The sequence below is a fragment of the Littorina saxatilis genome, linkage group LG1 (assembly GCF_037325665.1).
Source record: "Littorina saxatilis isolate snail1 linkage group LG1, US_GU_Lsax_2.0, whole genome shotgun sequence".
Lineage (NCBI taxonomy): Eukaryota > Metazoa > Mollusca > Gastropoda > Littorinimorpha > Littorinidae > Littorina > Littorina saxatilis.
In genome coordinates this window covers 49,601,211-49,625,518 of record NC_090245.1, presented here as the reverse complement: position 1 = coordinate 49,625,518, position 24,308 = coordinate 49,601,211, and the positions used below count along the sequence as shown (strand labels likewise).

General features: G+C 41.4%; 3 long non-coding RNA genes across 3 annotated transcripts; 2 read left to right on the top strand and 1 right to left on the bottom strand.

Moving 5' to 3' along the window:
- Positions 1-10,637: 10,637 nt before the first annotated feature.
- On the top strand, positions 10,638-13,929 carry LOC138972814 (uncharacterized). Its single transcript, XR_011457769.1, has 3 exons — positions 10,638-11,252; positions 11,834-11,997; positions 13,790-13,929. It is a non-coding gene; the product is annotated as an uncharacterized lncRNA (long non-coding RNA).
- On the bottom strand, positions 12,520-16,312 carry LOC138972808 (uncharacterized). Its single transcript, XR_011457763.1, has 3 exons — positions 15,941-16,312; positions 14,625-14,799; positions 12,520-14,187 (listed from the first exon to the last, which is right to left on the bottom strand). It is a non-coding gene; the product is annotated as an uncharacterized lncRNA (long non-coding RNA).
- Positions 16,313-18,347: 2,035 nt separating this feature from the next.
- On the top strand, positions 18,348-22,788 carry LOC138972800 (uncharacterized). The gene is made up of 3 exons (XR_011457759.1): positions 18,348-18,642; positions 19,430-19,520; positions 20,530-22,788. It is a non-coding gene; the product is annotated as an uncharacterized lncRNA (long non-coding RNA).
- Positions 22,789-24,308: the final 1,520 nt, after the last annotated feature.

Genomic DNA, 24,308 nt, shown 5'->3' with positions numbered 1-24,308 from the left:
CCATTGTTGTTGTGGTGGTGGTTGCTGCTGCTATTGTTGTGGTGGTTGCTGCTGCTGTGTTTGTTGTTGTGGTGGCTGTTGCTACCTTGTTGTTGTTATGGTGGTTGCTGCTTCTAGGTATATTGTTGTTTTGCCTGTGGAAGGATGGGTGCTTGGGGCAGTAATTACTGGCATTGTAGCATGTCAGCGACCCTGCCTAACAGTAAACAACATGTTGAAACCGCACCATGGATACGCCACTGCTGTACTTCGCAGTTGAACATGTGTGACCGCACTTTCCCAGACGATGTCAACACACTGAGAATAACAAGCAAAATGTAACACCTTCCAGCCGGCCTTATGTCAAGGGCGGGTCAATTCACTTTGGAGGGGGGGGTTACAAAATGACTGCAAAGATACAAGTTGACGGCGCCGAAGGCGCCTAAGCCTCTAGGGGGGTCCGGGGGCATGCTCCCCCGGAATTTTTTTTTTATCCAAAGAAGCAAAATAGAACTATCTGGTGCATCCTGAGCCAATAAATTACCTCTTTTTTTGGGGTGGGTGGGGGGGGGGGTGGTTACGTAACCCGTGTAACCCCCCCCCCCCCAGATCCGCCCTTATGTGACACATTTTACTCAGCACATTGCTTCACACAGACAGACTCCTTAGTTCTCTAGAACCCAGTATGGTATAAAAGACGAGATCATAAGTTTGTCTCAAAATAGAAGCTGCATGGCTAAAAACAAGAGACAACAAATCACACAAACAAACTAAAGAGACTAACTCTGTCAACCCGTCTCACATTCACAGGAACGAACCATTACAAGCTAGTGAGGATGGAATAGCAAAAACGGAAACTGCTGGTAAACAAACATGATACTTCAACGTTCTGAGTTACGGGTTGCCATAAATAAACACGTAATGAAGTTAACAGAAGACGAGTCGAGTTTTTTCAACTTACATCACTAAAAACAGAAAGATATGCCGACAGCAGCATCTACAACAGAAAAGTGCAGCGCAGTTGTACCACCGTACCTTAGAGGGAGAGGAAGGGTGAAGGGGCGAGGAGAAAAAGGGAGAGTAAGAGAGAGGGTGGGGGTTAAGAATGTGAAATCTTTGAAAGATGAGGTTGTAGATCCCAGACAGTTGCCAAGCAGCCAGACGAGTGTAATAGCAAATTCCCGATACGTTATCTCACAGTTTTTGCCAGAGTAAACTTCGTTCCGCATCTTACCCAACTTGTTGTTTTGTGTGAACCATCAGTTTCCCTGCTGTTGAAAGTGTTTTGAGTGTAGTACCACCAACCCCAGCAAAGCAACCTCATTCCCCACTCACCTGCCGTGTAGGTGTATGTGCTCTTACAGGTAACTAGCACTGATGAGGTCGATAGTACTTTACACTGCCGATCCTTCTCCTCCTCCTCCTCAGCAGTCGTCCGCCACCACCACCAACCCCTCCACCATCCTCCTCCTCCTCCTCCTCCTCCTCCTCCTCATCATCATCATCATCATCGTCATCGTCGTCGTCGTCTTCATCATCATCATCATCATCATCATCATCGTCATCATCACCACCACCACCACCATCATCATCTTCATCATCATCGTCGTCGTCGTCGTCATCATCATCATCATCGTCGTCGTCGTCGTCATCGGCGTCGTCACCTTCTTGAGATGTGACACTGCTACCTCAGAAATGCAGTCACACGACACTTTCACCAGCAAAACGCCCGCGAGTACCTGTAGCCCCATGGGCCCAGACGTGATAGCGATGGCTGTTTCCTGAAACGATTGCACCTTGCCGGTGAATGATGTGCAAATAGTGCCATATGCCGGCCATGCCTGTCCATTATGTCAGTGGTTTCTGATTTCTCCTGCTGACAACAAACGCCGAGCAACAAATGCCAGTTTTACAGCTCAGGAGTGATGGTAACATCAAGTGCCATTTTGACTCCACATAATCTGGTCGCAGAAGAAGTAGCACAGGTGTGTGTGTGTGTGTGTGTGTGTGTGTGTGTAGGAGGGTGTGTATAGGAGGGGGGTACGAACCTGAAAGACAAATGTTGACAGGGAGGGTTTAGGGGCGGGTAGGGCGTGTACACCTGCTTTACAGGAGTGTTTACATGGCGTACTTTTAACATTAGTTACCCTTAAATATACCTTAGTTACCTTTAGTTACCATTAATTATCCTTCACAATTTTGACCTCAGGTAGACATGTATCCTTCGCTGCTTCAATCTTTTTCCCCTCCCCCCCCCCCCCCCTCTATCTCTATCTCCGGTAAACAACAGAAGCAGCAATACTAATAAATAACATATAATTAAACAAAAACGTCCGCAACCGCTGAATGGATTAATTCGTGAAAATCGCGGCAAATGCTTTGTGCAGCTGGGAAACCCCCCAGAGAAATGAAGGAGAAAAAGAAGCAGAACGTGGTGAAGTCTGGGTAAAATCGATGTTACTATCAATACATCTCGACATCAGTGGAAGAGTAAGCGGAAACCAATACACAGGGTCACGCTTCTCTCCCTTGAAAAATTCACTGCCGCCATTTTGATCATGGCCGCTGATGCGGATTGGAAGTTAGTTCTGCCTGTAGACCATCTGATAAATCAACTCACAGCCGTCCAGACTTTTTTTTATGTGGGATACAAGCATCCCTTCCGCTGAGACACGCACCACAAATTAACATCCTGAATGCTTCCTGTGCAATATTGGCAATATTTGATCAGTGGCGGGACTGGCAAAGGTGTCATTTACAAAATCAATTCAGCAAACAAATGTATACTCTGCAAACTCGGACTGTGTGTGTGTGTGTTTGTGTGTTTGTGTGTGTGTTTGTGTGTGTGTGTGTGTGTGTGTGTGTGTGTGTGTGTGTGTGTGTGTCACAGTGTGTGGAAGAGTGCTCCCAGGACTATCCGATCTCTGTGCCCACCTTGCATCCTATACTCACACGGAATCCGAAAACTTGAAACGTAGCCTACAACACGTATTTAGAAACTCATGGAGGGGGTCCAGCGACGGACGCACTGGACCTCAAATGAGCGGGTCCCAGGACGTAGTCATTTTCCGTTATCATGCGCACCATCGGTAAGCTTACTATTTTTAGAACATTTTCTGCCGGATCTGTGACGACGCGAGTTTTACGAAGTAAATCTTAACGATATGACCATTATGACCATCATGTTTTTATCAAATGTTTTAAAAGTCGGCATTACACCGTCATGAGCGTTTTGTTTAAACAATTTATTCCGAAAATTACAGATAACAATGCCGCATACGATCAGTTTAACAAATGGAGCACAACAAGCAAAGCTTATACACGCGCTCTTAAAGGCTGACATAGTCCTATTTAATTAGTTTAATTTCTTCCAGGGCTTTTCCCATCGTTGCGGGGATGTATAAATTAAGCTTCCTGCAAAGTTTTAAGTTTGAAGTCCTTACCAATTACGAGAAATAATTAATTCTTTATTGCATTGTTTAGCAACAGTTCTCCAGGACTTGGGCTATTTTTAGACCGTTGACGTCACTTCGTGACGTTTCGTAAACCAAAGATGGCGTTTGAGACTGTTCTGTTTACATTCGACACTATCAACACCACTTTGCAATACTGAAATAATTTTTTCTGTGTTCGAAAGCTACAGCCAATCGTTATTATATCTCCTTAGGTACAGTTTTATAACATTATTGGCACATGTAAACAATATGAATTAATTAAAGGCACAGTGCAGCTCACAGCCTTCGTTTTGCGTTTTTGTTGCAGCTCAGTGCATTTACAGTTCAAAAATCCTCCTATGGTAGTATAACAAACCCAAAACTACCCAACGACGACATCTGTGAAGCTCGACAGTTTCTTGTTCACGCGAGTGCATAAATTAACCTAGTTATTACGTGGTGTTTGGTCGGAGTTCGATTCAACTGAGTGATTCCGGCCTCCATTTTGTTTTACACAAAGTCATGATGACGTCTGACATAGTTTGCTAGTGACGTGTCTTTTTACATTTAGTCAAGTTTTGACTAAATGTTTTAACGTAGAGGGGGGAATCGAGACGAGGGTGTGGTGTATGTGTGTGTGTGTGTGTGCGTGTGTGTGTGTAGAGCGATTGAGAGTAAACTACTGGACCGATCTTTATGAAATTTGACATGAGAGTTCCTGGGTATGACATCCCCGGACGTTTTTTTCATTTTTTCGATAAATGTCTTTGATGACGTCATATCCGGCTTTTTTTAAAAGTTGAGGCGGAACTGTCACACCCTCATTTTTTAATCAAATTGATTGAAATTTTGGCCAAGCAATCTTCGACAAAGGCCGGGGTTTGGTATTGCATTTCAGCTTGGTGGCTTTAAAATTAATTAATGACTTTGATCATTAAAAATCTGAAAATTGTAATTAAAATTATTTACATTCATCTTATTCTTCATCATTTTCTGATTCCAAAAACATATAAATATGTTATATTCGGATTAAAAACAAGGTCTGAAAATTAAACACATAAAAATTATTATCAAAATTAAATTTCCGAAATCGATTTAAAAACACTTTCATCTTATTCCTTGTCGGTTCCTGATTCCAAAAACATATAGATATGATATGTTTGGATTAAAAACACGCTCAGAAAGTTAAAACGAAGAGAGGTACAGAAAAGCGTGCTATCCTTCTCAGCGCAACTACTACCCCGCTCTTCTTGTTAATTTCACTGCCTTTGCATCGAGCTGTGGACTGACGATGCTACGAGTATACGCTCTTGCTGTAAAAATGCAGTGAGTTCAGTTTCATTCTGTTAGTTCGACAGCTTGACTAATTGTTGTAATTTTTCTTGTGGGAGGCTGGTACAAGCGTGGATAGATCTATCTTGACCTACACGCTGGTTTCATGGGAGGTGCAAGCGCGGAGAGATCCATCCCCATCTCACCGATGGTCGCATGGGAGGTGCAAGCGCGGAGATATCTATCCTCATCTCACCGATGGTCGCATGGGAGGTGCAAGCGCGGAGATATCTATCCTCATCTCCACGATGGTCGCATGGGAGGTGCAAGCGCGGAGATATCTATCCTCATCTCCACGATGGTCGCATGGGAGGTGCAAGCGCGGAGAGATCTATCCTCATCTACACGATGGTCGCATGGGAGGTGTAAGCGTTGAGAAATCTATCCTCATCTACACGATGGTCGCATGGGAGGTGCAAGCGCGGAGAGATCCATCCCCATCTCACCGATGGTCGCATGGGAGGTGCAAGCGCGGAGATATCTATCCTCATCTCCACGATGGTCGCATGGGAGGTGTAAGCGTTGAGAAATCTATCCTCATCTACACGATGGTCGCATGGGAGGTGCAAGCGCGGAGAGATCTATCCTCATCTCACCGATGGTCGCATGGGAGGTGCAAGCGCGAAGAGATCTATCCTCATCTCACCGATGGTCGCATGGGAGGTGCAAGCGCGAAGAGATCTGTCCTCATCTCACCGATGGTCGCATGGGAGGTGCAAGCGCGGAGAGATCTATCCTCATCTCCACACTGGTCTCCACGGGAAGGCAGAGGCCTTTAAAGCTGGCGTGCACCAAAACACCTCTGTTGGCAATACGCCAGGATTAACCTAATTCTTTTCCTAATCCCTTACGTTCAATCAATCTCTTGCACCTTGAGCATACGACAAGTACCTGTTTGTTGTGCCGGTTGGTTTGACCTGGCACCCAAACCTTCAAAGACCCCCCCCTCCCCCCCTCCCCGGGTCCCCTGTGTCGGCCACTGCAATAACTCACAACAGATTCGTCCAATAGTTTCACGAGAGATAAGAGCATGCTACCGCCGCGACGTATACCACTCTTTGACTGCAATGTATGTTCCTTATGATTATGGTCAATCGCGTCATTTTTAATTTCCATATAAGGTATAAACGGTGGTATAAAGTTTGTTTTTTTAGAAAGCAACAGTGAGAGTGGAATTTGTTGCTGAATAAATTCTCGCAAATTGACACAGTGTACGTGGCATTTACACAATTGATTCAGCAAAGAAAGAATGATGGTATGAAGATAAAGCCGAGCGGGACTCTGTCATGGTTTGCGCGACTGTAGTCACGTGAAGGCGGGAACATTTAAAAGTGGACATGAAATAAACATAACGATAATTAAAATAAAAATAAAATTAAACAAGTCGCGTAAGGCGAAAATACAACATTTAGTCAAGTAGCTGTCGAACTCACAGAATGAAACTGAACGCAATGCAACGCAGCAAGACCGTATACTCGTAGCATCGTCAGTCCACTGCTCATGGCAAAGGCAGTGAAACTGACAAGAAGAGCGGGGTAGTAGTTGCGCTGAGAAGGATAGCACGCTTTTCTGTACCTCTCTTCGTTTTAATTTTCTGAGCGTGTTTTCAATCCAAACATATCATATCTATATGTTTTTGGAATCAGGAACCGACAAGGAATAAGATGAAAGTGTTTTTAAATTGATTTCGAAAATTTAATTTTGATCATAATTTTTATATTTTTAATTTTCAGAGCTTGTTTTTAATCCAAATATAACATATTTATGTGTTTTTGGAATCAGAAAATGATGGAGAATAAGATGAACGTAAATTTGGATCGTTTTATAGATTTTTAATGACCAAAGTCATTAATTAATTTTTAAGCCACCAAGCTGAAATGCAATACCGAAGTCCGGGCTTCGTCGGAGATTACTTGACCAAAATTTCAACCAATTTGGTTGAAAAATGAGAGCGTGACAGTGCCGCCTCAACTTTCACGAAAAGCCGGATATGACGTCATCAAAGACATTTATCAAAAAAATGAAAAAAACGTCTGAGGATATCATACCCAGGAACTCTCATGTCAAATTTCATAAAGATCGGTCCAGTAGTTTAGTCTGAATCGCTCTACACACACACACACACACAGACAGAAAGACAGACACACATACACCACGACCCTCGTCTCGATTCCCCTCTCTATGTTAAAACATTTAGTCAAAACTTGACTAAATGTAAAAAGACACTGTGGGTATACTTCAGGATTTGCCAAATCGTTCAGCCACTCACTTGCACCATGAGCTACTGATGAAGTACATGTACTTTTGGGTGTGACCACAGGCACTTGACTGACACGGGGTGGGTGGTGCCTCGGCCGGGGCTTGAGGCTCGGAGCTGCGGGCTTGCAGTGAGCCTTCCTGCAATGCATGGTACTGGTAGTATTATTAGTTACATCAAATCCCGAATCAATGGTGAAAATCGCTATCCACTGAGTCAGTGTGTATCCAGTACTTACAAGCCCTTTCATTGTTTTAATGCCGTACAAAGTATTTTACCCCGCGTTTCCCGTGACTTACTTGGTGCTAGATTCGCTTCTGGTGGCTCGTTTGTAAAGATTTTCGCGATCAGAGTGTTCACAAATTGCAGGAGCAAGTGGTCACACCTCCTCCTCCCGCCTCCCCTGCCCCATTCACTTGAATCTGCTTCACGTGCCTGTGGGTGTGACGCTGTCAGGTACCGGTGTAACACGACATTTTTACTCCACGAAAAACTTACTCCGGAGTAAAAATTTCGTACGAAATTCGTACTCCGAGTACACCTTTCGTACGAGAAAAGAACTGCCCAAGGTACGAAAAAATGACTCCCTCCACGAAATTTTGACTCCCCAAATGTTAATTTTCAGTAAAAATCTCGTACGCGAAAATGGGATGCGGGCGAAGGGATTATGCCAATGACTGTGTCCTCTCCCTCACCAGCAACTTTCCACGATTTAACGAGGTGGTCCGACAGAAGGGTGGCTAGGATGGATTCCACATGTGTTGGTAGTCCAACAATGGTCATCTTGGCGAGTTGTAAAGCAAACACTTAGAGAGCTCCTGTCACGTCGACTTGTCTCTTACGCCAGGGGACACCACCTCGCCGAGAGAGAGAGAGAGAGAGAGAGAGAGAGAGAGAGAGAGAGAGAGAGAGAGAGAGAGAGAGAGGGAGAGAGAGAGAGGGAGGGAGAGAGAGAGAGAGAGAGAGAGAGAGAGAGAGAGAGAGAGAGAGAGAGAGAGAGAGAGAGAGAGAGAGAGAGAGAGAGAGAGAGAGAGAGAGAGAGAGAGAGAGCAAAAGTAAAACCATCGACAGTCATATTTTTTTCTGAACGTTTATCTAAAGTCAAAAAATATATATTCATCATATAAAATTATATACATAGGCTATATATTCTGCTAAGAGATTTTAACAAATCTCGGAAGAAAGTCTCTGCTGACTTTCAATTGTTTCTTTCTCAATTTCTGATGTTTTATATATATAACAAAATCAAGGAAAAGAAAAGCCAAACAAAAAATTTCAAGTGGCAGCCCAAATTTTCGACCTGTTGCCTTCCTCAGGGGCGTGTAATTCTGTGAGACGCCAATTCATGCATCATGCAATTACTAAGCAACACAATACCATGGTTAATTCAGGTACGACTCACAAAGCAAATATGTCAAAGATAAAATTTACATTCAAGCTAAGATCTACTTTCGTTTTGATTGTTATCAAAACAAATGTACACGTGCGAATTCCAAAGTTATTACGTCAAAGGTATACCTATCTTGTAGTGACGTATTTGTCGCTGGTGACGTAATTTCAAAGTTCGAACAAAATGGATACTTTTTCACACCGTGAACAGGCAAAACTATCCTTCCAATGTCTCTTCACCGCATTTTTTATGCCAAAGGTTAGTATAAAGATACAACACGTAACCCCTAGGACACAATACATCTAGGCTATGTCTCTGACAATACATAAACATAAATATGTATTGCAACTATGATCTTGATGCTCATGGACTTTAGATCAACATTCCGACAACCATATTCTATGACAAATGCATACTCTCTCTCTCTCTCTCTCTCTCTCTCTCTCTCTCTCTCTCTCTCTCTCTCTCTCTCTAACACACACACACACACACACACACATACATACACACACAAACGAAAGCTGTAATAAAGTGTTTACGGATCAGAATTGAGTCCACTCGGCACCAAAGTTTTTAATTTTGCAATCCAGAAAGACTCAGTCTCTTTTCCATCTCTCATCCCGGGTCGAACAAAAGACTCTTTCGATCACAGTGCACTCCATATCACCGAGAGAATGGTCGGGCTGGTTGAAGTGCACTGTGAAAAGAGTGTTCTTCCCAATGTGTGAGCGGTGGAGATAGAACCTTTCTCTATCTGAGACTGTTTTGAGTCTGCCCCACGTACTGGGCACTGTGGCATTTTTTACACGAAATGAGATAGATGATGTTTTTTGTGTCACAGGAGAAGTGTTCTCTAAGAGTGAAAGTTTCCCCTGTTTTACATGAATTGAATGTTGTGGACTCAATCAAGTGTTTTTCACAGATGATACATTTTTTACGCTCACACCTGAAACACCCAGAGTTGTTGTCGTGCTCAGGAGGAAGAACTGTAGGCATAAGGATATTGCGTATGCTCTTACAGTTTCTCTCCCCACAGATGGGCGTTTCAGGCATAACGTTTTTCATGTGTTCATTCTCGCTGATCAAGCTTTCCTGTAAACCATGCAACCACTGGCCGAGGGGAGGGTTGAGTGGGTTATGAGTGATGACGAAAGGGACTCTGTTTGTGTGAGTTTTTTTGCGATAATTATGAAAGAGTCTCCTTTCTGATTTTAGCTGAAGCTTTCCTCCTGCCATCTTTAACAGTCTTTTTGCTGTACCCCCTGGCACAGAACTGTCTCTCCATCTCATCGCACCTTTTTATATTTAGTCAAGTTTTGACTAAATATTTTAACATCGAGGGGGAATCGAAACGAGGGTCGTGGTGTATGTGCGTGTGTGTGTGTGTGTGTCTGTGTGTCTGTGTGTGTGTGTGTGTGTAGAGCGATTCAGACTAAACTACTGGACCGATCTTTATGAAATTTGACATGAGAGTTCCTGGGTATGAAATCCCCATACGTTTTTTTCATTTTTTTGATAAATGTCTTTGATGACGTCATATCCGGCTTTTCGTGAAAGTTGAGGCGGCACTGTCACGCCCTCATTTTTCAACCAAATTGGTTGAAATTTTGGTCAAGTAATCTTCGACGAAGCCCGGGGTTCGGTATTGCATTTCAGCTTGGTGGCTTAAAAATTAATTAATGACTTTGGTCATTAAAAATCTGAAAATTGTAAAAAAAAATAAAAATTTATAAAACGATCCAAATTTACGTTTATCTTATTCTCCATCATTTGCTGATTCCAAAAACATATAAATATGTTATATTCGGATTAAAAACAAGCTCTGAAAATTAAATATATAAAAATTATTATCAAAATTTTTTTTTCGAAATCAATTTAAAAACACTTTCATCTTATTCCTTGTCGGTTCCTGATTCCAAAAATATATAGATATGATATGTTTGGATTAAAAACACGCTCAGAAAGTTAAAACGAAGAGAGGTACAGAAAAGCGTGCTATGCAGCATAGCGTAACCACTACCCCGCTCTTCTTGTCAATGTCACTGCCTATGCCGTGAGCGGTGGACCACGAGTATACGGTCTTGCTGCGTTGCATTGCGTTCAGTTTCATTCTGTGAGTTCGACAGCTACTTGACTAAATATTGTATTTTCGCCTTACGCGACTTGTTTTTTTTAAATTGCTCCTCTTCTGAGCAGAGTCTTAAAGGAAAAGTCCAAGGTTTTTAAATATCCCCAAACACTTGAAAATCGAATGCCAAATGTTACAAACATCTCTGGAAAAATATTTTAAAAATTGAAAAAAAATTGTTGTTGTTGTAGTTGCAGATTTAGTGTTGCGGGGCTAACCAAGACAAGTCGCCTGGGGTCAAGTAGTGGTCACGTGATTTTTGGTACACTGTGACGTTGGTACACTGTGACGTCACAAGTTATTGTGTTGATTCTACCACTAGTACCAGCTTGATTTTCACACAGAAAAGTCACCACTGTATGCCCGAAAAGAATGCCTCGGTGGAGGGCAGCCGCAAACAGCAACAACTCGTCAATGTTCCCAGGCATTTCATAGCACACTTTCCCTCACAAAACTCTGAGTCTCTTGTGGAAATGGAAGAGATGTGTGCAGCACAAGCGTGCAGATTTCAAAGTGTCGGGCACTTTCTGGACACAGATTTCGCAATTTTTCTGCAGCACAAAAGTTGGCGTTTCATCCCTGAAACAAATGTTTTGACCACTGGCAGTGTCTTCCCTTCATAAAAGTCCGGAAAGGGGAGTATTACGCGAGGCTGGTACAGTCGACGAGCCATCGAAACTCCGAGGCGACATACGAACAGCGGATTATCTCACAAGAAGGAATGCGTTGAAGGTCAGAGTACATGCTTTTATTTTCATGCATACACGTAAACATTGTTTTGCTGCGCAGCGAATACGAATTGGTGCAGAACAGTGTGTCTGGGTCCAGCTGATATTCGCTGGAGTACAGATGCGCCACAGGCTAGATCTACAAAGTTACAGAACGGTCTGAGCTGAGCTAAGAGCAAGAGTAAAAAGTAGTCAGGGTTGTGGACACGTAAGACAATGCGTGTGTCACGTTATCTATTCTATTCAGTCGCAAACTATCCCCTGATATCAATTCATGAAATTGGCAGCGTTTGCTGGAATCATGGCTTAATGCTATTTTTACCAGATCTAAACTTTTGGTGGATGTGCAACCGGTAAGATAAACAGACACCTGCATGCTAGAGACAAGAAGATTACGAATTGTGCAGGGAATTAATCTTTCTGCATTGACTGAGAGACGCAAAACCAGTCTAATTGCTACAACATGGATACACATCCAGACGACTTCCAGAGGGTGTCTAAATGTTCAATGTACTGTATAGATCAGAAGCATACTTTCGAATTGATTTATACTCACACTCATTTTCTCTCTTCTTTTACTTCCAGACCTTTCATCATCACTCACGGCCACTGGTCAGAACAGGTCACTAGACACTGACACCGTGACCATTCCAGATTTCCCGGTTCTCCGTGATCACAACGAAACTGTTGACCAGTCCTGTTCCTACCGTCCAGAATCACCACAGGAGAAAACCAACGTGCCATTCATCGTAAGATTTTTGTTTTGTTTTGAAAATTAGTGCCTTATTCTAGCTTTGCAAAAAACGAGAAAGTGTCTTTGACAGATACCATCCAAATAATACATTATGAAAACAAGTACAAGTTCATTTCTACTCATGTTAATCGTTTATGCTTTCTGTGCTGAGCGACATATGGATTGAATTTCTTTCGTAACTCACCTCCCGTCAACCTGCAAAACTATATCTGTCGAAGTAGTTTCAAATAAAGTCAGTATGCTTCCGAATAAAAAATATAAAAAAAGGGTATTTTCTGAAATGTTTAATCATAGACCAAAACAAAACATTCACGAGTATGTTGTTGACCTGATGGTCTTTATGGTAGACAGCAAGAGTTGCATGTTCAATAAGTTTTAAGCAGTACATTTGAAAGAGCAAGGTAACTTAAGGTGGTATAATTTTAATGGTAGGTTCCACTGTGAGGCGACATGGAGGGTATCTTTGACGGACTCATTCAACATTCATACCCATGCACATCACCTCAAACACATAAGCTTTGTTCTTGAGTCAAATTTATTGGCTTCATAAATTTATATTGTGAATTTTTGTCCGTTTGCAGATTGGCTTATCTATGAATTTTTTCGAAAATATCTTGCGATCTACGTACGCATAATGTAACACATGAAGAAGAACATAAACAGTTCGTCAAAAGGAATCTAATTTGCATTTCAACCCATTTGCCTTCCTTATTGTTATTTTTTTCTTCATAAAGACCACTTGAAATAAACAAAATGTTTAACCATTTCAAGGCCTCTGAACACGTTTAAAAAAAATGCAGGTCTTTGCTCACTATATCAGATCTGCCAAGGCTCAGTTTACACAGGTAAAATCATCTGTCGACTTGAACACATACCAATAATCAACAGCCTCACTGCTTCTTGGAGCTGGATTTTGTGTGTGGAATGAATCACACATGTGGCGTTTTAGAATATAATTCATAGAAGATGTACATTCTTGCAGAAAGGCTTTAATTTAATAATTCGGTCTTCGTGATGTTCTCTTAAAATAACTAACTTTGCCGGACCTCTGAACCAGTTTTGTGAATATGCAGGTTAAACTCGTGCTTTTTCTGTGTTATCAGTGTATTTCTCATCCAGGCATGGATGCCTCCTCTTAAATGGACAGCCCTTCGACAGCCCTTCCCGTGTAAACGATTGGGTTCAAAATCTCAAATCTTACCAGGCTTTTACATGGGATGTGGCCATCCTTCCGTTTTGAAAAATACCAGAACTCAACACTCTGTAACAGTATGAGTACTCTCTTTGCGAATGTAGAATTTTATGAATTAATTTCTTAAACGCCACACGTGTAAAACATTCCCTAAAAAATCCAGCTCCAAAAACCAGTCAGGATGTTTATTCCTGGTATATGTTCAAGTCAAGAGATTTTTTTCTCCATGTAAAAGTCTTCGCAGATCTGTGTAGTGAGCAATCCTGTTTTGGAAAAGGACGTGCCTTTATGCCTGTATAGACGGTTTGATTGTTGAGATACCTGGTGGCAATGACCGCACGGGTGGCAAGAGGTAGTAATGCACAGATGACAAAAAACCGACCTGCATTTAAAAAAAAGTTAGGAGGCCTTGATAGGGGGAAACATTTTGTTAATTTCCAGAATCTTTATGAAGAAATAATGAACGAAAAGAAAGTCTGGTCTTGAAGTAAATGCAAATTAAACTATGTATACTTTTGACAAACTTTTCTGTTCTTATTCACATGTTAAAATGTGTGCAGAGATCGTTAGTTACTTCCCCAAAACCATGTTTCAGGCAACAGGCAAACGGAAAATACTGGACACAAGCTATGCTGACCGGCTCATGGACTGACTACCTGATGCTGGAGTACACCAACAGTGGAAAAAGTCTGGAACAAAATGTTGCAGAATGTGAACCATGTACCGGACCACGTGACAACTCAGTATCTTCAAACCACGCAGGAATCTGTTCAACCAAAGATACTAGTTCAACACAGTCACACGATTTGTAAAAGTATATTTCAGCCTTCTGTAGCTCAGGGAGTTTGAACCCCACTCTTCATCCGTTTGGGAAAGTATTTCTGATTGTTTTGACTGCACAGGTTGGTAATGGTACTCTGATGCTTCTGCCTAGAAACCCCACTCGCTAGCGCACCAGCTGCCTGTTATGGGTAATCGACGTGCCTGTATTTCCTGCAAAGCAAGACAGAATAAAACAGCAGCTTAGTTTGAGCTTTTAAGACATTCGTACCAGAGAAAACGTGTACGTGTTTGTTTGGAGAGGGTGGATAGAATCATAAGACACGCTGTGTCTATGTGACGTAGAGCAGGTTTTCAAATTCATGCTGAAGCACTGTGTGATCGCTATTTTTTTGGCATATCTTACCTTGATTTCAGATAGACTGGGAACCGAAATGAGGATGTTTACATGAATAAACTATGCTGATATGTATGTGTTTAGAAATAAAGAATAGTTTTAATGATATATGATGGTGTTGTTGTTTTTTTAACCCAATGTGATATTTTCGTATTTGAAAACAAATTGTACACTCTGTTGTCAATTTTACTTTCAGTTTCAGATAAATAAATCTATCATAATGGAAATCATCTGTTTGTGTTGTGTTACTTACCCATTTTGATCAATGTTGAGTCGTCCATATTCCTGTGTGTACGCATAGTATGCAGTTTGAAGGTAGTATATGTCCGAGCAAACATAGGAGGATGTGCTGTTAGCCTGTCTATCTCCTCATCCAGGTTTTCCAGATATTTGAATTTCGTTCCCTCTTGGAGTTTCTGCACTGACACCTGATAAGCAAAATACACGTATCACTCTGTGATCATGGCAAAATGCATCATCTCGGTATGCCCCGTTCAAAAATTACCTTGAGATTCTAAGGTATACACATAAATTGCAGTGGATCACAAAAACAACACGAACAGTAGTACATGTAGCCTATAAATTGATATATTCAGTTTAAAAATTCATGCAATGAGAGTCAATAACCCGATTTAACCCCAGGTAGATTCAGGGTCCCACTGACTGAATCTCATATGGTTGCTTTTCGGCACACACCACACATTTTTAATGGGACTGTGAGGTTTTGTTAATACAGTAAAATATATAGTAGCAACGTACTGTCTGTTCAGTGTTCGTGACGTTTGAGAATACCGATCTATGCACTAACGCATTGTCTTTTTGTAGTGTGACTGTCCGATATTGCGTACTCCTAAAAATCAATAATCAAAAAGTTTGAACTGCTGTAATCGTGTTTCAGCATATGTCTGACACTGACAGTGCTTATTTGCTTCCAAAACGGCTTGCGATATCACGCCATCAGCGTTTCGCCACTGCTCAGAAAATCTTATGATTTCAGATCTAGTTTGAGATCGGAAATTACGTGTGCTCGTTTAAAAAAAACTAAATTCATTTATTACTTCCCTTTGACCGTTTCGCAAGAAAAATGTCAGGATCACTATTAGATCTAGTATTAGCACATGAAAGCAGCCCACCGCCATTTCAAAAAAGTTTCACTGTTTAGTGGTGTCGATGTGTCTTACTGTCGCAAATAAAAATACCAGGATAATTGCAGTTTTGTCCGCAAGAAACAGGCTTTTTCGCAATGTTAACTTGATGTCTACATGTTTCGTTGTGTGACTGAAGAATTACTCAGAAAGAGAAAATAAGGATAAGTCGCGTGTGAACATCACTGTGGAAGCATTTATTCTAAACTGGGCAGTTCAAGGACGAAATCCTTGATTAAAGATAGGAAAATAAACAACACCAGATGCCTGAAATAATAGCATAAATCCATAATCTTTGCATGTTTACAGATCTGTGGAAGCACATCAACTGATCTGTGAAAAACACACCTGACTTCGATCTAGCATGCACGAGGTAGCGACTACGGACTAGTGTTTCAACATCACAACAAAGAGAATCACATACCATTTCGTATTGCCGCTTATGCTGGCTCTGTTTCAAGCAGTTCCTTGTGGCCCCGCCAGCATTTTGACGACGAAGAGGCTCAAACGGGCACGCTAAAACCTCAGGCTGGCTGAAAACCGGTCCGTATTCCACTTGTCTTCCTCACTGCTTGAGCCGGCCATATTTGTTGTTCAAGGCTCGTGACGTAGCACACGTATGTGCACAAGGTCATGAGCCAAGACTGCGCGCGCGATGGAACGATTCAGAACAACCAAAAACGAGTCAAAGTATACTTTTTGGATTTCTGTGTTCATTTTTACACACGCATTTGTGGTTGATGAATTAAGAGGGTCAACGTATCAAAAGTGACCCTAAACCTTGGACTTTTCCTTTAAGTCTCAGAAATTGTGAGTTGGGCAAATTTCGTTTGACGTGAGCCGGGTGACACGAGTCCTGGCACAGGTAGGCATGGCTGTCGGTAGGTTTTGTGTACAGGTCAGTCTGAAGGAGTCTGAAGGTATCCATCCTTCAGACTGACTGAAATATCTAGAAAGGAGACTTTTTGTACCGATGATTGGTGAGTGAATTTGATGGTAGGATGAAGGGAGTTGATGTGTTTTAGGAATGAGTCTAAGTCATCATCTGTTCCTGTCCAGAGCATAAAGATGTCATCAATGTATCTTCTCCAGAGTTCAGAATTCACAGGCACTGGACTTTGTTGGAATAGTTTTCTTTCCAGTGCGGCCATGAACAGGTTAGCCACAGATGGTGCCATTGGAGTCCCCATCGCTGTTCCGTGAATCTGCTGATACACTTCATCCTCAAATGTAAGGACATTGTTAGTTAGTACGTGATCTCAAACACTGTACAAAAGGAAGACGTGGAACTTGCGAAGAAAATGCGAAAAAGTGTTTGTGGGTTATCGTCCCTAGTCACATGCTGGCGGCGAAAACAAAATGGCGGATCGCGTAGGTACCGATCGCGTGCGAGGTGGTGGTAAATTGTGCTCGGCTTTTTGTTGCAAGAACGCCCGTTACAAACAGAGCTGCTTCGGGAAAACTTTCCACAAGTTCCCTAAAGAAGAAAAAAGGTGGGTTGCAACTTGTGCAGTGATTATTTCATCAGGTTTACCTTCTTCAGAATGAGAATGCAATGGCTCGAGTCAACTCACTCAGTAGACTACAGCGTCAGCGAGTACTTACGACTGTGAGTGTGAGTCAGCAGTCAGTACAAAACAACAGTTTACACTTGATGACAAACTACCCGTGGGCATATTTGCCGAATCTATCAAACCTTGCTTACGGGAAAACTACAGTACAAAGGTAGAGTAAGTGCGCCGGTGTCCGTACCCCTTCAGGCTTGAAAGCTCATAACTTCGGAGCTGTGGCTGCGATCGCCATTCTATAAATTGCTACAGCTACTGCGGGCTGTCGGCCTTTCTTGGCTGCCATTGGTTGGTTTAGAGGGGAATCCCCTAATTATGTAGAAGTCCGTTTCTAACGTCATTCATCTGAGCCTCGGACCGTACCGGGTTTTCCTTCATCCGTACTAGCTGTTCCTCGAAGCCGTACCCGGGTAAGCCTCGATCCGTACCCTACTACCCTGGTCCGTCTGTCGTTGTTTTTGACCAAGTTAAGGGTTGTAGAAAATCGTTTGCATACCTATAATTATGTATGATTGCTTGTCTGTAATTTTATGGTGAATATATTCATGGGATAGTTAATTTAGTTTAGTCTATGTGTGTGTGTGATGTCAACAACAACAAAAAAGTTAGGAAATGGAGAACTGACCAGATCCTAGTAACAAACAATAACAGTATCACAATCAAGTCATCCAAGTAACCCGTATATATTCAAATCTGTAACATAATAAATTAACAAAAAGTAATGAGTAGGCCATAAAACAGACATTGGCTTCAAAAACCAAAAAAAAGAGTAAATTAAAAGTGGGTACGGACCGAGGAAGACCCTGATTTTTTCAGGCCCCGGGACCGTACCCCTTTCAACTCTGCTGAACGCTACGTTATGTTTTGACAAATACCCTTGAAACTTGACTCAAAGCATACTTTTAACCTCCATAATCGTGTTAAGCGTGAAAAATACATCTAGAAAGACCCAAACTGAGCTGTACGACCATTTCAAACAACCATATCAACTGAATTGATCGAGTGGAAAACTTAAAAGTTTCAACAAGCAGAAAGCAAAAGTAGAAGTGGGTTTGCCGTGTAGGCTGGTAAGGCGGTAAACGTGAGCGCGAACACGTCATTGGCTACAAATATTCGCTGCCGGATAGTTCTAGTTTAAAAATAGACACTTCACGAACCGACTGGAGGTCTACAGACGAGTAAAAACAACAAAAACCGAAGGGGTACGGTCCGAGGAAGGGGTACGGACACCGGCGCACTTACTCTACATCACTCATCCGTTTTGCGTTCAGGCAGAGCGTTAGATTTAGACTGAAGATCTGATTTAGCTTTTTTTGTAAAGTTCCTTTTTGCTTAGTTTAACAATAACATTGTTGTTTTTATTGTCAAACTAGGTGCAGAATATGGGTGCAATTCACAAGGCGAGAGGACTTTGAAAAGCTGCAGCCAGCTGATGTTCAAGGTCTCAAGCTTTGTACTGATCACTTTGAGGCCAACCAGTAAAACAATCCTGCAGAGAGGATCACTTGTGTGGAATGCTGTCCCGACATTGTTTGCAGTGCCCAATCCACCACCGAAGGTTATTTATTCATTGATTTTAGGTTTTTGCAAACCAAAGAAGCACACTATTAAATGCAGGTTGAGTAATGACAAGTTTGAGGCTGATGTAAGAATTGAAAAAAACAGCATTGTTCCCATCAAATAATGCCTGTTTGCATTTAGCGCAAAAAAATAAGGCCAACAAAAAAAAGTTACTTATTTTGGATCGACGTCTTGATTATGATGATATGATGAACTTATTTTGCAAAAAAACAGCCCCAAATGGCAAAAAGAGTATAGGGTCGGCGTCAACAACAAAAAAGTTGTATGTTTCTGGTCACCTGACCCTACCTATGTTTTCCTGACGACCCTAGACTTTCTTTTTTGCATTTTCAAAAATAAAAGGGGTATTCGAAAATCAATTGTTTTCCTGTTTTTCAACAAAATAAGTTAAAAAGATGGTTTAAAAAAAAAAGTTTAGAAAAAAAATCTCCACCTTTAGTCATGTTAGGCCACAAAAAAAGTCTGTTTAATAAGGTAACATAGGCCCCCCAAAAATAGCGTCGGTAGGTCGGCTTTTTATTTTTGTATTTTAGCCATCTGAATATTTTAATTTAATTTTTTAATGCCCCCAAAAAGTCCAGGGCCGGTGGGAAAAAAATAGGGTCGGTCCGGATACTGTAAACAGATTATTTTTTGTTTGGCCTTACCAGAAACATACACTTTTTTGTGTGGCCTAAGACCAATGCCATGAAATTGGGAGAATTGTTTCATTGTGACTGGGTGTTGGTTGTGAGTTTGTCAGTTAAAGAGCTGTACATTTGCAGGTTGCTAGTGGGAGGAAGCCACCATCGCAAAGGGTAGCTACAAATGAAGCCAGCACCGACCTGTCGCCTGATGCACAAATTGTTCAACCAGGTAAGAGATTTTTAACCATGAAGAACACCCTGACATCAAAAAATGTTTAAACCCATCCATTACATAGTTGATAATTGCTGTATAGGGTGACGGGCGCTGTGGCGGGGTGGTAAGACGTCGGTCTATTAACTCGGAAGGTCGAATCCCGGTCGCGGCCGCCTGGTGGGTTAAGTGTGGAGATGTTTCCGATCTCCCAGGTCAACTTATGTGCAGACCTGCTAGTGACTTATCCCCTTTCATGTGTACACGCAAGCACAAGGCCAAGTACGCACGAAAAAGATCCTGTAATCCATGTCAGAGTTCGGTGGGTTTTAGAAACACAAAAATACCCCGCATGCTTCCTCCGAAAGCGGCGTATGGCTGCCTAAATGGCGGGGTAAAAACGGTCATACACGTAAAATTCCACTTGTGCAAAAAAAATGAGTGCATGTGGGAGTTTCAGCCCACGAACGCAGAAGAAGAAGCTGTATAGGGCGGATGCATGGATGGATGAAATTGTACCTGTAGTTCCCACACGTAAAGATGGGAAACATATCCTGTTAGAGGCATGGTGTAACAAGAAACAATTAAGTGGCTCTATTCCCATCTCCCCCCCCCCCCCCCCCCCCCCTTTCCCCGTCGCGATATAAGCTTCGTGGTTGAAAACGACGTTAAACACCAAATAAAGAAAGAAAGAAAGAGGCATGGTGTGTGAGGAGTTTACCTGGTACTGTTGTCCTAATCAATCAATCAATCAATCAATCAATATGAAGCTTATAGTTATATAGCGCGTATTCCGTGGGTACAGTTCTAATGGCCTCACCCATTCAGTACCAAACAAGGTCAATCCCATCATTGTTCCACATCGTATCCATAGTTGCTAATACACTTCATTTCTGGCCTGCCTTCCTACGCTATTGTTTATTTTCATTTTGTGATTTAATTACACGTGTTTTAATTTCTTCCAGGTTGTAACTTGTTATGGTTATGTTATTTTATGTGTGTTTTGTGTGTGTGTTTTCTTTTTTAGATGACATTCAGGCGATCCTGGAGGACATACTATAGGATGTAAAGCATCAAAGTCGTCATCCTCCCCATCCCCTCGTGAAGCGGAACTTCGGCAGAAGGTCAACAAACTGAGGAGCAAGGTTTTCCGATTAGAAAAGAAAACGATGGAACCCCGTGTAAAACGAGCGAGTAAATTAGCCAAGCCTCCCAAGAAAGACTTTGTAATAGAACAGTTGTCTCATATATTATCAGGCGAGGCGAGCTATTTTGCCATTTATGCCTGTTACATATTTACCGGTTATCTGCTGCTGTGTCCAATCCTGGCGGAACGCATGTTACCGAGGAGCCGAAGGAGAGTCAATGAGATGAGAGAATGTGATTAACAATTTCCAACTCTCTCCGTACAAAGAGGGTCCAAAATTGTATCAAAATATAGATGGTAGAGAATTCAAAATAAAAAAAGACAATAGACAAAACATGTACTTCGGCTCATAGAGCCTTCTTTAATTTTTGACTCATTAAGTCCATGCTCCGAGAGTCCTTTTTATATTTAGTCAAGTTTTGACTAAATATTTTAACATCGAGGGGGAATCGAAACGAGGGTATGGTGTATGTGTGTGCGTGTGTGTGTGTGTGTGTGTGTGTGTGTGTAGAGCGATTCAGACTAAACTACTTGACCGATCTTTATGAAATTTGACATGAGAGTTCCTGGGTATGAAATCCCCGAACGTTTTTTTCATTTTTTTTATAAACGTCTTTGATGACGTCATATCCGGCTTTTCGTGAAAGTTGAGGCGGCACTGTCACGCCCTCATTTTTCAACCAAATTGGTTGAAATTTTGGTCAAGTAATCTTCGACGAAGCCCGGGGTTCGGTATTGCATTTCAGCTTGGTGGCTTAAAAATTAATTAATGACTTTGGTCATTAAAAATCGGAAAATTGTAAAAAAAATTAAACATTTATAAAACGATCCAAATTTACGTTTATCTTATTCTCCATCATTTGCTGATTCCAAAAACATATAAATATGTTATATTCGGATTAAAAACAAGCTCTGAAAATTAAATATATAAAAATTATTATCAAAATTATTTTTTCGAAATCGTTTTAAAAACACTTTCATCTTATTCCTTGTCGGTTCCTGATTCCAAAAACATATAGATATGATATGTTTGGATTAAAAACACGCTCAGAAAGTTAAAACGAAGAGAGGTACAGAAAACCGTGCTATCCTTCTCAGCGCAACGAATATCCCGCTCTTCTTGTCAATTCCACGGGCACTGCCTTTGCCACGGGCGGTGGAGTGACGATGCTACGAGTATACGGTCTTGCTGCGTTGCGTTGCGTTCAGTTTCATTCTGTGAGTTCGACAGCTACTTGACTAAATATTGTATTTTCGCCTTACGCGACTTGTTTTAATTTTGAATTGCCTACCATCTATTTTTTTTATACATTTCAAAAAGATTCAACAGTCACCTTCCGTTATTCTTGAACTTGGCTATTCCTGTGATATTTTTGACGTAAAATCAATTTTTACTGTAAAACTCTTCGGCAAGAGGATTGGTCCAAGCAAACAAATAATAAACTTGTTAAGATTTGTCCTGATATTTCCGATCAATTGCCTATGGTTTTATTTAGCTAAAAGATTCAAACGTCACACCTATGACTCATGGCTATTTTTAAGGGGGGAGTAGCATCCCTGGTGTGTTGTTTGTGATGTACCTTTTAGTCTGTTTACAGTAACATAGGCACACAAAAAGAGGGTCGGTAGGTCGGCTTTTCTTAATTTTTTTTATAACCATCTTTTTAAATTATTTTGCAAAAAAACAGGAACAAAATTGATTTTTTTTTTCTTTTTCTTTTTCTCCAAATGCCAATAAAAAAGTCTAGGGTTGGCGGGGGAAAAATAGGGTTGGTCGGGATACCGTAAACAGACTATTTTGCTTTGTTTTGCCTAAGCAATGACTAACAAACTTTCTTTAGGGTCTGACATTGTATATACTATACAATTTTTGGGGTATTAACTAAATACATGTATACAGTTTTTGATTCCTTTTATACTTTTTAACAAATTAGCCCCCCCCCCCCCCCCTTTTTTTTTTTTGTAGTCTGCCCTGGGGGCGGGAGGTCTCCTAATTTCGGTTTCTAGGGTCACCTTATGCTTCCCCATGAGCTGAGAACTTAATTTAAAATGGGCCTCGATTTTTTTATTTGTATTTTGTAATTGTGCCTTTGTCCAGTCACATGATTTCACTTTGTACTTAAAAACTTGGCACTGTCATCATTTATTGCTATTTATTGTTCAGTTGTTCAGTATTTATTGCTATTGGGCATCAGTTGTTCAGTTGCCCTCTTTCGAATGAGCCATGCATGCATTATGGATGTGTTTAGCGAATTGGGATACCTAAAGCAATGTAAAAGAAGATGTGAAGCAAACATATAGCACCAAATAAAATAACCGAATCAGAATGGAAACTTCTTCAGTATATGTGTGTGTGTGTGTGTGTGTGTGTGTTTGCTGTTTTAAATACCGAAAATGTGAAAATAAAGCAAGTCACAGCATGAGAAAGATCGACTGTACCAGTCATGACAAAGCAGGCGACAGCCAGGTCAGCATGTAGAAAAGGGGAATAACTCGTATTTAGCCATTCTCTTTTCTAAGCATGCCCAATGAGGAAGTTATCCTTCTTCCCATTGTAGTTTCTTTGGTGATCTGCAACTTTGACAATAGTCTCTGTTGGTGGCCGATCACCCTGTGGTCTGGAGCCTAGCTCCTCCTTGATAGCTGTCTTCATGTCCGAGTGGGGAATGTTAGTAATGTATTAGTATACAATCCAACAACATCAACCGTGACGAGTTTAGTGTTTTCCGGAAATGGTCCGTGCTGGTTAAGTGTTCAGCATGTCTGTGGTGTCCTGGATGTAGCTAGGAACGCTTTTTACACAGTCTTGCAACCAGTGGTCAACCGGCAACTTTGACAGTTTTTCTACGGTTGGTCCGTTCACACCGCTAACTATAGGCCTACCCGGAGTGTTCGTAAGGGACTTATGAATTTTAGGTAACGTATAGAAGCGGTGACATTGCACATTGTTTTCATCAGTTACTGCCCAGTCTTTTGTCGTTTTATCAATGTCTGCCTTATCGTAAAGGTCTGCAACAATAGCATTAGAAGTTTGAACAATCTGAGAGGTAGTATCCTTGGTCAGTTTAGTGTAATGGATAGGGTTGTCCAACTGTGTTTTAGCTTCCTGGATGTAGTTTTCACAGTTCTGCACTACAACTGCTCCTTTGTCAGCTTTGCTAATTCTTATTTCTCTCTCTTTGACCTTTTCTTTCAGTTCTTTCAATGCCGTTCTCTGGTCTTTAGTCATGTTGTCCTTTGTTGGGTTAGGTTTAGCATCTTTGTAGTTTTGCAGTTTACATTGCACACTTTGACAGTACGTTTCGAGTGTGATGTCTCTACCAGTCGGTGGTTCATATCCTGTAGGTTTATAGAATTTAGGTGTCTTTTTGACCTCCTCGTCTCTCTCAGAATCATAGAAAAGTTCCTTTAGTCTGACTTTACGACAGCCTTCACCAATGTCACTCTCTAGTTTTTGTATATACAGAATTCAAGAAACTCTTTTTTCCTCTGCACCACTCCACACAATGAAGGCTGGAAAACCTTTTAAAACTTAAAAAAGCTTATTTAAACAACACAATAAAAAGTCCAAAACCAAGCCAGAATGTCGCATCTTTTTAAATCCAAATTTTCGGCCCGCAGGCCTTCTTCAAGGTGCACAGACCAAGCGTCTATAGTTA